The following is a 9,774-nucleotide window of genomic DNA, read 5'->3' on the forward strand; positions in this document are numbered from 1 at the left end:
CCAAAGCCCTGTTTGTGGGGTGTGCAACCCCACATCCCACCCCACACCCCACTCCTGCCCTTGGCCAGCCATGGAGCAACCCCCCTGCAGGGTCACCTTCTCTCACCCCATCCTGCTGCCACGCAGGGCTGAGGCCACTCACTTCATGACAGAAGTGGCTCAACTACACCCCATGGGACAAACACTCCTCCGCTCCAGGGGGGTGATAATTTCCTCCATCCTCCATCGGCCATGCTTGCGCCCTCCCCATGTGCTCCCGTGCGCTCTCCCTTATTAACAATGACCTTTCCACCATGCTCACCACTGATTCCCCAGTCCCAAATATCTTTTAAATGGGTTTCAGGAGCTGATGCGCGCTCTGTTAAAAGGCCACCGCGTTGCACCCGCACCGCCCCGCGTCCTCCCGCACCGCAGCCCCCCCCCGTCCCCACGCAGTGCCACCCGCGCACACGCTCACACTAACATTTTAATTAATGACAACCACTTCCCCCCCCCCTCCCATAAGCACTTTAATGTGTGTTCGCAGCCCGGCTGATCCCCACAGCCATGGAAATATTAGGTTGACGGATGTGGTCTGTCGCCAGTGCTCCCTCAACGGGTCTGCCTGTCAGCTCGCCGATGATGACATTAACACGGGAAGAAAGTGATGACAAATGCCCGTTATCAGGGAACGAGGCCTGTGACAAATCGCACGGCGCCTCGCGAGCAGCCCCATTACGCTGTAATAAAAAAAGATGGATGGCTCAGCGCACCGGGGCCCCACGCTAATGCGATTTCGCCTGGTCTCTCCGGGTTCTAATTAAGGCAGAAAACGGAGAATGAACAGGAGTCCCTGGTGCCCGGCCCCCACCTAGTCCCCCCACAAACACCCTGTGGTGATGGGCGCTCACCCTCAGGGACGATGCCCCCCAGCTGCCCCAGACCCTTGGGAGGGGAGTTTGTTGGGGACACAGATGGACAAGAAGTACAGATGTCTGTGGGGTGTGAGGTGGAGGGGGGGGGGCTGGGGGGGACACCCCAGCTTGTGCCTGCCTGTCTTGCCTCTGCCAGGTGGGCTCAAGGTTCCTCCATCCAGGGCGAAGGGAGGAGGGGGGACACAGCCACCATCAAATGCGTCACTCTGAGACAAATGTCACCTCCACCATCTGCTGCAGTGTGCAAAGTGGTGGGGGGGGAGCGCTGCGTGGCAGAGAGGGGCCGGGACAGAGTCACCCTGGGAAGAGGCTCAGCTGCTGTGGAATGGGGACACCAATACTGACCATTGGGTCCGGTGAGGACACAGAGGGGGTGGCCATTAGGGGGACTGAGCAGTGCATGAGGGGTCCATGGGATGCTCGTGGGAAGCAGCGACATGCTTTGGGACAGGAACAGGAGAAAGCATCTGGGCGGAGGGGGTAAAGGGGAGTACACAGTGCCAGCCCCCCTCCAGGAGTTATGGCTGCCTGTACCCACCGATTGCTGTGCCCTTGGTGGCAAGGACATGGCCAGAGCTGCCAGCAAGGGCGTGGGGAAAGGAATTGTGAGCCCCCTGCCACAGGGGGTGCCCAGACTGTGCATGCAGGCACTTCACCCGACAGACCCTGCACCTCCCCACTGCCATTCACTCAGTGCACCCAGGTGTCCCCACACCCACACAGCTGCCTGCACATCCCTTGCCCTCTCCCAGCACCCTGGGAAGGAGGTAAGTCCAGTCTCCCTCTACACCTCTGCCCACCCACATCCCAGCCCCCCTTGGGTGTTTTCACTGGAGTGCAGGAGGAGATGTGCAAGCAAATACTTGGTTCCCATCCTCTCCCCGGAGACCTGAAGAGCACTCACAGATGTGGTCAAATTTGCAGGATGTCTCAGGGGGCTGTGGATACACCCAACCACACCTTCAGTCCAGCTGCTGAGAGAGGAGCAGTGGCACTGCCACCAGGGACCCTCTGCATGGACAAATACATCCCTGCTGTTACCTTGCAGATGCGCCAAGAGACCACACCGGTGGGTTTTTTTCCATCTTCTCTATGTGCAGGAAAAGCCTGGGCAGCCCCCAGCCCTTGCCAGGCATGACAGGGGTGCTGCCAGGGGTAAGCAGCCCCACACACATTGCACCCCACAGGACAGCACAGAGCAGTCATCTCCTGCTGCGGGTTCCAGGTGGATCCAGTATGTGTTATTTACCTCATACGAAGCAGTCTGTAGGCTCAAGATCTCCATTTATTTGGCTTTGTGGCATACATCTCAACAATTTCAGGCAGGACACAGCAAGATATAGGGAGTGAGTGGCACAGGGAGCTGCCAGGGGATGTCACTGTCCTTGGGTGATGAAGGAGGCTTGGATATGAGCTGCTCCCTGTCTGGGCACCACAGTCTGCTGCTCTGAACATGCTTTTAAAAGTACTTTTTCTTTCCAGTGGAGAGCTGGTTTCTTCAGGAGGGATCCATAAATGATTCCTGTCATGTCCTGGGGGATTTATTGGTCATTTCAGGGAGTTTTTTTAAAGTTCCCACTTATTTACAGCTCCCCATGCTCCTTCCACCTGCCCAGGCCTTCAAAGGGGGTTTGACAAGCTTGAAATATTGCTGGAGCAAAACTGATCCCAAATGGCAATCATTTTCAGTGGGAGCATCCCAGCACTGTAGTAAAAGCTGCTAATCTGAAGCCAGACTCACCTATCTGTTACTCATCAGTTTTTGTATCTCAGATATAATTTTAGACCTGTTCAAAGTGAGAGCTGAGCAAAGTCTTCCAACAGCTTCTTCTGGATGAAGCTCAGCCTCTGGTGCTGTCTAGCAGCATAGATTTAACCTGCTCTCCTGAAGCGAGCAGCCAAAATAAGTGCAGAGGCCACGGAAATTATTTCAAACAAATCACCTTTGCTGAGAGCCATCTGGGAATGCATTGAGTTCCAGGTTCAACGGGAGGACTTGTCTTCCCAGCTGGACTAAGCTTTGGATGCTGCACCCAGACCTGCCAGTGGCCAGTGCTCCAGGGTGATGCTTGAGCGCTGGCCACAAGCTGCTGCTGCCTGAACCCAGATTAGCCCTAAGAAGGACCCTAAAAAAGAGAAGAAATCAATGCCATAATGTTGTCAAATGACCTGCAATGGGGTCATGTGGAAGACTTGACAAACTTGCTGAGAAGGGGTTGCTGGGGTGGATGGGAGCTCTCAGCAAAGCCTTGCAAAGTTAACACTCCTTGGCTGAGAAAAAGGAGCAGAAACGTGCGTAGCCGGTTGGAAAGCACAAGTGTCAGTCTGGGCTTCAGCACACCCCTCAGCCTACAAACAGCAACAGGAGCCTGGTAGGACTGTGACAGACCCATTGCATCTGTGGGATGGCCAGGCAGTGCCAGGAGAGGCTCTCAGAGTCTGACCAGGGGGTCGGCAGCCTGCACACCCAAGCCCTTGGCAATACTATGCACCAAATATGCATACCTGGGAAAGTCGTCGTGCCTCACTCAGATGTGGTTTGCTACCTTCTCCCCCTTCCCCATCCAAGAGCAAAGGCAGATTGTCAGCAAAGCTGTGTCGCACAGCAGCACCAACCTGAAATCTAGGCAAGACCACTGGCATTTAGCTCCAGTCACAGCAACACATAGATTTGCCAAAAACCCGGCCCCAGCCCTGTCTCAGAGACAATCTTAAGAGAAAAGTTTGTGCAAAGATCTGTGGAGATGTAGTTTTAAGCCCAAGGTCTTCCTCTCAGCTTCAGAACCCTGCTCTGCTGCTGGGATCACTCTGGAAAATAAAGCCAAATCAGGAGACTGGGCAATCAGGGAGCTCCTACAGTGCAGCCAAGGGGTGGGAGCCCTCCAAGCCATGGGGCCATGGTCAGCTTTGTTCCCAGTTTCCCCCTAACAGCTGGGCACAGCTGGGCTTCTGCTGGGACAAGGAAATCCCAATCCGGGGCACACCAATGACATTAGCCATGGTAGTGCCACCCCTGGGGGACACATGGGTCCTGTCCAAGCACAAGACAGTGAGGGAATCACTGTGCAAACTCTCCCAAGAGCTTCAGGAATTAGCAACCTTGTTCTTCTTGTGCTCTTGCCATTTTTAAAAATGTTCTCTCTTACTGCCGGACAGAGGGGAGCTCAGTGTGTGGCCAGGAGTGGCGGGAGATGTTTTTTATAGCACCCCTGAGGGCTGCCCTCCCACTCAGACCACCTAGGCTGGCAGATCAGGCTGGTGTCATCCCAGCATGAGGGGCAGATGCTCGGTGCGTACATGAGTATCCAGGTTTACAGCTGTGCTGAGGGTCCCACTTCAGCAGTTGCTGCAGGCAGGGACTGGGGTGGCAGCTGATATAGCTGTCCCTAAAGCTCAGCTCCCATAGTCTGGCTGCATGCTGGGCTGGTTATCCAGTCCAGCTGGGAAAACAAACAGGGCTTATCGCTGAAACACACAGAGAGTATGCTGTGATGAGGCTGAGTGACACAGGGCCCATGTGCACTGAGGGTCTGGGACCTGGGGGTAAACCTGTGTCACGGGGAGGCAGGAGGAGTGTAATCCCCACAGGTTTCTGCACCCCAAGGCTCATGGATCAAGCAGGAGGTGAGAGCAACAGATGAAGGGGGGATGTTTCAGGCCACCGACTGTGGCATCGCACTCTGCTGTACCTGTGTCGGATCCTCCTGGTTTCTCATGCCAGTGAGTCCTAGGCAGGGGCTGGTTCAGATACCTGGTTCTGATACTGGCTCTGTTGTGGATGCTCATGAAGCCATCAGTCTGTGAGTGACTCAGTTTCCCCACAACAAGGAGCCACCTCTCCAGGCTTGATACAGTTGACCCAGGACACCCTGGGGTTAAAGGAGAAGAGAAGGGTCAGAAAGAGATCTCAAAAGGGTACAGGGTAGAAGGGGGGAGGCTGGGAGAGCTACATCTGCTCTATCCCTGCTCCATCCCTGGGTAGCTGTGCCTTTGAAACTGGGATCCCCAGCAGCCCCTGTCCTGCACTCCCCCTCCCTGACCCATCCCAGCCACTTCACTTTTGCTGTAGCTTTGCTGACCTGCCATTAGTTATAATGCCTGAGCCCACGCAAGAGGTCAGCCAGTAGCTGGCCCAGACATAAATCAGTTCCCTATGGGCAAGGAGGCTGGGGGACGGCAGTGACAGATGCCCACCACGTGCTGCAGGACCCCCCACCTTGGCCCTGGGATGCTTCCCAGGGATGGAGGCCTTACCCACCCTCGTCACATCCAGTCAGGCTCCCCAGGGACTGTGCCGTGCCTCCAGTAGGTCCTCAGTGTGACGAGAAGCACTGTGCCGTCGGTTGTGGGGAGGGCACAAGGGACTGTGCTGCTGGTCACAGGTGGGGTCCAGACACATGGTTCCTCAGAAAGAAGCAAGGGGGCTGAACCCCTAAAAGCCCAGAGAGGAGATGGAGTGCCAGCTCAGGAGGTGCCCTCAATAGAGCCGGGTGCCCACAGGAGTGACATGTCTGAGGGGTGACACCGCGGGGCCGAGAGGACAGTCCACTCTGAGAGGACAGAGGCTGCGGGCACCTCCTGCTGCCCTACTGGGGGAGGATCTGGGTGAAGTGGGGTCTCTCTACTGCCATGGGGCTGGTTGAGCTGCCCAGCCCAACCTCCTGCTGCCTGCCCGTGCTGCCATCCCCGGTCCTCCAGCTCCCTCTGCTGCCGGCGAGGATGGCGACTGCCCGAACCGGTCGGGAGCAGCTCCTCAGCCGCCCCGGGTCCCCAGCAAGGTCTTCACTCAATGACGACAGTGCATCCCCCACACATCTCCACGATCCGATGCCCAGGAGAAGGGGTGCGGGCAGGGGGTATTCCCGGTACACTGTGGTGGTCGTGAGGCACCCAGCCCCAAGCAGCCCCTGGTGCAGGCGGGCAGCCTTGCCAGAACCAGTGGGTGGCTGCAGACCCTCGAGACCCCAAGGAGGGACAGACCGTGGTGAGAGCTCAGCCTCAGTACTAGACACCGGGGATTCCACGCAGGGGCTGCAGACCCAAAGTGCAGGCGTTTGCAAACAGCTCTTTTCAGCTCAGGTGATTTTTTTCTCTGGGTAGACACGTGAGTCCATGCACGCAAGCTGCAAGTGTCAGGAGCTGCAGAGCAGCCAGTCTATTTCTTTTTAAAACTTGACATAAGCAGGTAAATTATCCCCAAGTAACGCATTTACCACGCGAGGAGAAATGTCGGCACTGCTGCCACCACCGAAGCAGGAGCTCCTGCCTCCCATTCCCCACGGTGACGGGGAGCCTGAGTTATGGCCCTGTTGGAGAGACAGCGGGTTTGTAAATGCCTCTGTTTGTGCTGTTTTCCAGCCCAACCAGAGCCCATTGATCACCGGGACAGGAGTGAAGCCAGTGAAGAGAAGCAGGAGCTGGAATGGTGGAGGCACGCAGCCAGAGCTGTGCCAGGAGCTGGGAACACGCAGGGATGCTCGGACCTGGTCCTCTGCGTCTTTTTGCCTCTGTGAGATCCCTGGTCTGAGCACATAGCCTGCATCTTTCACCCCTCAAATAAGCTCCTTTGCTTGGCCAGCAACAGCAAAAGGATTTAAGTCAGGACCCCATGGCACTATGGGGGAAGGTCCCTGTGCCAGGGTGGTACAAACAGGGAGCCTTATAGCACATATATTCTCTGTGAAACAAGGCTGGTTTGGGGGTGAGGACTGAGCCTTTATTTGGCTGCATCTCGCAGCCACTAAATGCTACCAAGGTTCCTTGGTAACAGGGATGCTGTTTGCACCCGGTGAAAACCAGACCCTGCCCAAAGAACAAACAGCCTCAGGAAATGCAAGAAAGAGGGAAACTGAGGCACAGAGTGGCAGTGTGGCACGTGGACATGTCCTAGGTTTAAGCCAGGGCCTCATTATGGGATCCTTTTACAATGTCAACCACTCACTGTAGCACAGCCAGTGTTGAGAGACTTACCTGAGCAACTACAAACTGCTCAGAGTGAACTTCCCACAGAGGCAGGTAAAGGAAGGGCTGCCTGCCCAGTGTCTGACATGAACCTGAGCAGCCCAGGGGCTCATGTCTCCCACACTGCAGCAGCTCTGCAGCACCATCCCAGCTGCTCACACCTGCACTGAATGAGCATGGAGGAGTCATCACAGCACCACGGGACAGGGTAGATATGGGGTTATGTTGGAGACAGCCCCCACATAAGATGTTCCCTGGGAGGGAGTGACACGACACAGTCACTCCAGGCACATAAGAGCTGGTGTGATTTAGGCACACGGTTGCTGCCTCCATGATAAAACCAACCACTGGGTCCCGGAGCTCTGCAGAGTTGGGCTGCTTCACACATAGGTTAGGGATGGCCAAGCAGCTGTGCCACATCAGGAACTCTGCTCATGATATTCTACCAGGCAGGTTGTTTCCTATAGCACAGGCAGGAAAACTGAGTCAGAGAGGGCTGCTGGGACTCAGGGAGCAGGGGAAGGTGGCAGTAGGCCAGTCCTGGCTGTACAATCACTGCTAAGCTACAGGGAAAGTCCCTTGTCTCCCAGTTATGAAGCCCCTGTGCAGACCACTCCCACGGGACTGCAGCCAGCATCCTTTCACCAGCTAGGGGACGATTTCAAGACAGCACTGGTTCCTGGCTTTGCTCCTGCAGCCTGCGTCTGCAGGACACACAAGACACTGCTGTGGCATCCACCACAGGACATGGCACAGCATCCTTCCATGTATCAATGCCACATTCCCATCAGGGCAGCTCTGCCGTCACCCAGTTGGATCTTACTCAAGCCAGAGGAAACAGTGCTGGAAACAGGGACTGTGATACAGAGCATGACACTGGGACCTGGTGCATCCCCTGCTGCATTCCTTGCTCCTGCTGCACCCTGGATGCCCAGACAGGGCTCTCTCTCTGCATCCACTGGCCCTGAGGAAGCCCTGCAGGCTGCTCTGGCCCCAACCAGGCCCTCGCAGCTGCACCCCAGCAGCCCTTCCCTCATGCTCCACACCGCGCCGACGTCACCCCAACCATCAATAGCGCTTGGTTAATTAATTTGATGGGAACAGCAGGGACCACACTTTGCATTTAGTGAACTTCCGAGAACTTCCAACCTCATCTTCATAATTGGCCTCATAAATTCGAGGAAAGAGAGAAATCAGCAAAGCCAGAGGAGCGCGGGAGGCAGGAGAGGCCCTGCACGCGGGAGGGCGGGCGAGCGCGTGAGAAGTGACTCTATTTGGTGTCCTTATTTAATTTTATTGCACAGATCCATCTTCGCCCGCCCCCTCCCTGCCTAGCCCTCTCTCTCCCGCTCTCCCTGCTGGGTTCACCTAATCATGATAAATTCATATTCATTTCCCTGCCTGCTCCGGCGGGGGGAGCAGCAGCTCCCCTACAATCGCCTGGACGTGCTGCCATTAGCAAATATTTACTCATGAATACAAAGTGCCAGTGTTAGAGGCCAAACTACCCCCTCTGCACCCCTTTTACCCCAGCCCCCTCCTGCCCCTGCACCAGGACAAGCATGATGATTAAGTACGGGTGTCCTTCCCACAGGGTAGGGAGCACTGTGGGAAGAGCTACCTAATGCTCAGAGCTATTTCTTGGCCCAGGCTTTTTCTTCCTTTTACCCTGGGAGGTAGAGAGATGTTTGGTGAGAGGATAGGAATTGCCTGAGCCCCTGATCTGGGCTCACCGTGGGGGTGCAGGGATGCCAGGGTGGGAGCAAGGGGCTCTGCAGGAGAAGCTGACTGCCTGTCCCAGCTCCCTGACTTTCCACTCAGTCTTTAAGTGCTGCTGCATTTTGGTCTATTTTTAATTTTCAGGATGATCAGACTCACAGCCAGGGAGAGCAGGAAGGGGGTGTGCTGGGGAGGGGGATTAGCTGAAGCCCCTACCTGGGAAGCAGAAAGCAGCTGACACCTCATTAGAGCTGCCTAAAACCGTGTTTGCTCACCCTGCCTGCACCCATCCTGGGAACTCAGCACCCACCTCCTCCCAGGCACCCCAGGAGCCCCATCCCTTGTATCTTCTTCCCAAGTGTGGCATGTGCTGGTTTAGAAGAGGCAGGAGGTGTGCTGGGAGTGGCCATCCTGCCCTGCTGCAAGGGCAGGGATTAGGGGCATAAGGAGGAGCATGTGTAGGGCAGCTCTGTCCCCTCTGGCCAGGGCAGGGCTGACACAGCAGGCAGCACAGTTCAGCTTCTCATGTTTCTTCCCTGGGCCTGCACCAGGATGAGGGAGAAGCAGGAGCCTTCGGCATCCAGAAATGTCACCCACAGCTGCTCTGGACAAGCTCCTGGTTGCGCTCCTTCACCTCCTGCCCCTTTCATTCCCCACCGCTACACTCAGTCCCTATCCATCCTTGGCCCAGCTGGCTGCAGCTAGCCACAGGAGGGCCCTCTGCACTCTCCGAAGCTCCAGGGCAGGGATTTGTGGGGTGAGAGGGGACAGACAGACATCAGGCTCATTTCCTCACAGAGCAGGGGGCTGGCAGGATTTCTGCCCCGGCAGCATCTACATGACACGTATGTGTTTGGGCCACCTTCACTGCCCTTTGCCAAGGGGTTGGGCACAAAGTCCTCCTCCTGAGGAGCCCTGGCCCTGCACATCCCTGTGTCTGGCCTCCCCACAAGTAAAAGCAGGATGAACAGCAGGGTCTTTGGTGCCCTGCTGCAGCACCCCTTTGGCAGCTTGGTGTGTACTGTGGCCCTGCAGAAGGGGGGTGACCAAGGGGAAGGAGTTGGGGGCCAGCAGTGCCACATCTCCCATGCCACTACTAGTGTCCTGAGGATGTGGTCCCACTGAGAGAGGCAGCCCCAGACCTCCATAACAGCTCACCCTGGCATCCAGAGCTGAAGGC

The sequence above is a fragment of the Neopelma chrysocephalum genome, unplaced genomic scaffold (assembly GCF_003984885.1).
Source record: "Neopelma chrysocephalum unplaced genomic scaffold, ASM398488v2 Primary Assembly neopelma1_97390, whole genome shotgun sequence".
Taxonomy (NCBI): Eukaryota; Metazoa; Chordata; class Aves; order Passeriformes; family Pipridae; genus Neopelma; species Neopelma chrysocephalum.